This window comes from Hipposideros armiger, unplaced genomic scaffold, assembly GCF_001890085.2.
Source record: "Hipposideros armiger isolate ML-2016 unplaced genomic scaffold, ASM189008v1 scaffold_223, whole genome shotgun sequence".
Lineage (NCBI taxonomy): Eukaryota > Metazoa > Chordata > Mammalia > Chiroptera > Hipposideridae > Hipposideros > Hipposideros armiger.
This window is the reverse complement of record NW_017731573.1, coordinates 494,121-497,729: the sequence shown is the minus strand read 5'-3', so window position 1 is coordinate 497,729 and position 3,609 is coordinate 494,121.

Below are 3,609 nucleotides of genomic sequence, written 5' to 3'. Positions count from 1 at the left end.
TCCCTGTGGATAGGGATTGGACAGATACCACATACTTAACTCTAAGTTAAGTGTTAAACATACAGAGGATATATATATATATATATATATATATATATATATATATATATATATATATATACACACACATACAATCTCAAACACACACACACATACACACACAATACCAAAAAAATGTATACACACTTTAAGAAAGGAAAAACTTATTAAAATTGTAATACTCAATATATACCAAAAACAAAAGATGAATACAAGTCATGTTTGACTTCTGCAATTACAAGAGGTGCTCAAAGTGGTTACCATCAGTGCCCAGACACTTCTGATTATGATGAACTGCTGCTTGAGAATGCTGACCAAAGTGTCCACTTGTATACGTTTTTTTGGCACCCTGGTATATATCCTTAATATAGAGACAGTCTTTAAAAAATTCTAAGAAAAACTCAGAGGCCCAAGTAGATAAACAAAGACATAAATCATTAACAAGATAAAAATATAAATGACCAAATGTATTTAAAATGCAGATTAGAGAAAGCATAAGATACAGTAGTCTGTCCCTTATGCACGGCTTCGCTTTCTGCAGTTTGAGTTACCTGCAGTCAACAGCGGTCCAAAAATATCAAATGGCAAATTCCAGAAATAAACAATTTGTAAGTTTTAAAAAGTGTGCAGCTCTGAGCAGTGTGATGGAACCTCGTGCCATCCCACCCTGTGCTGCCCAGGACGCGAATCACCCCTTTGTCCAGCATCACCATATTGTAGATACTTCCTGCCCGTTAGTCACTTAATAGCCGTCTCCATTATCAGATTAGCTGTTGCAATGTTCTTGTGTTTGTGTTCAAGTATCACTTATTATACATAATAATGGTCCCAAAGCACAAGCGTAGTGATGCTGGCAATTCAGATATGCCAAAGAGAAGCCTTAAAATGCTTCCTTTAAGTGAAAAAGTATGTGCGTTTAGGAAAAAAACAGCATATATAGGGTTTGGCATTATTCGCGGTTTCAGGCATCCACTTGGAACGTATCCCCTGTGGATAAGGAGAGACTACTGTACTGTTTTGCACCCACCAAATTAGCGAAAGATAATCGCTATTTATTTATTTTTTTATTTAATTTTATTTAGTTAGTTTTTTAAAAGATTTTATTGGGGAATTGGGGGAGGGAACAGCATTGGGGAACCGGGAAAGAGGAACAGACAAGTTGCTGTCCTTTTGTTCTTTAGTCTAGCTGTGGAGGACATCGCTTCACTGGCCCCTGTTGGTATTATCATTCCGCTCTTCCCCAGCTGAGGCAGTTGCTCCCTGGCCATGGGACAGCCACTCACAGTGGCTCACGGCAGCTCACGAAAGTGTACGCCAGCTGCTGGCCAGCCCCGCGGCAGCCTATGCCGTCGCTGGCAACTCATGGCAGCCCAGCTCCAGGTCGAGCTGTTGTTCATCTTAGCTGTAGAGGGCAGTGTCACTGGCCCTCATGTGGGATCTGAACCAGGGCCCTGCTGCTTAGACCTGGTGTCCCAAGCCAACTCCTAACCAATGCACCACTCGGCCGGCCCAGATAATCGTAATTTATAATGTTGGTAAACAGGCAAGTTCAAATGTTCTGGTAAGAAAAGAAATGGATACCAGGTTCTCCCCTAACAAGGTCAGGGCCCAGGACAAGAATACAACTGGAAACCCACATACCATGTATCTACTTATTTAAAAGTTACAAACAAAGCTAATGAACTGTTAAGTATTTTCAATCTTCCTGCCTTGACAAATACACCTTCCTGATGACTTGGCTGGATTTCTAAGCCTTGAATTCTCAGGAGTCCTCTGATAGAACCTGGTGGTGTAGGGAGTGAGCTTAGGCTCCTGGCCCCTGGCCTGCCCTCCTCACCCTCCCACCCATAGCTCTATCTGCACTGCGAGGGCTTTGTGCACGTGCATGTGGATGCTGTGACTGCCATTCAAGGCCTTTCCAGTGCCCACCCACCTCACGCACAGGAATATGGGTGTGCGCATGGCAGTTGAGGTCTGCTCTTAAGGAAATGGCCCCAGGAAAGAGACTCTGAAACCTGGAAGCACGTGTGGCATCGTGAGACAGGCTATTCCAGGACTCCGGGCACTTACAGCATGCCCTAGACAGCCAGGGGCCATGGGCTTTAGTAGTTATCCCCTTGGCCCATGGGACCCTTGTCTCATAGGAAGTTCCATGGCTTAAGAAAGGCCAAATAGGGACCCAAGAAAGTGTGGGATCAGGGCAGGGACCCTTCTCACCAAGATCAGTAGTAATAGGTATAATTTTTCTAGGAAACAATTGGACAATGTGCTTTGACAAATTTAAAATATTAATATTCTTTGACCCAAACATCTAGTCTCTAAGATTTACAGCTCTACACAGAAAATTGAACACAAAAAGTGAAATAATATTTGCATATGAAATATATCTTGGTAATGTTATTTATTATAACCCCCAACCAAAAAAAAAACAAAAAACAAACAAACATAAAACAAAACAACACAGCTTAAATATCTAGCAAATCAATTACTAAGTTATTAATGGTACCTTTCAAATATGATTTGTAATATTCAATGTCACAATAATAATAAATAATTTAAGTGTTTAATACATAATGGCAAGTGGTAAAAAAGAAAAAGATATGAAACTTTCTGTACATTATAACTTAAACTATAAAAAAATTTAAATGTAAATATTCCAGAATAGGATACTAACTGCCGTGATGAAGTGGGTCGGAATGAGGGATGGAATTACAGGTAATTTTTTTTCTCTTAATGTTGGCCTTTATTTGGAAATTTTTCTGAATAACAGCTTATTAATTTTACTCGAAAAAAAGCACAAATCCTTCTAGATGTTTTGAAACAGGGAAAAAATACACAATGTAAGTTATTGTCATAGCTCTAGTTTTTGGTTTTGGAATGGGTTCATAGGTGTTTATTACATTGTTAAAAATAAATTAATTAATATACAAAACAACAAGCATAATATGCAGGAAGAAGTGACAAAAGTATGTAATGAGCCAGAATTGGTTAATTCTGTACATCTGAGGTCCACATGTAAAAAATACAGAGTAAAGCCATGCTAAATTTATTAAAATAAAGATATAAACAGGAATGTAGGACCAAAAAGAAAAGGAAAAGTGAGGCTTTGCTGAATTGATTGTTACAGAACCTGAGCTCTGAAGCTGTCCTGTTCCTGAAAGAAATGACTTTGCTGTTACACTGAGCTGGACTCATACATCCGGTCCTTCTTGCTGGCTGTGTGTCTCTGGACAGGTTATCAACCTCTCTGAGCTGCTGTTTCCTCATCAGTAAAGTGGGTGAAGAATAGCATTTACTTCACAGGGCTTTTGTGAAGCAAAATGAGAAAATGCATGTGAAGTATTTAGCAATCAATGTTCATGATGATTATGTTATTTTCATCATCATCATTTGCCATCCTCATTATCGTCATCATCATCATTGTCATTGTCATTGTCCTCATCATCATCATTGTCACCATGCAGTGGAGGTTGCCAGGATGAGCACCCAGGTTCAGGGGACACAGGACCTGCAGGAACTCAGCAAGAAGTCACCAGGGTGGAGCTCAAGATTGGAGTTGACCACTGTGTC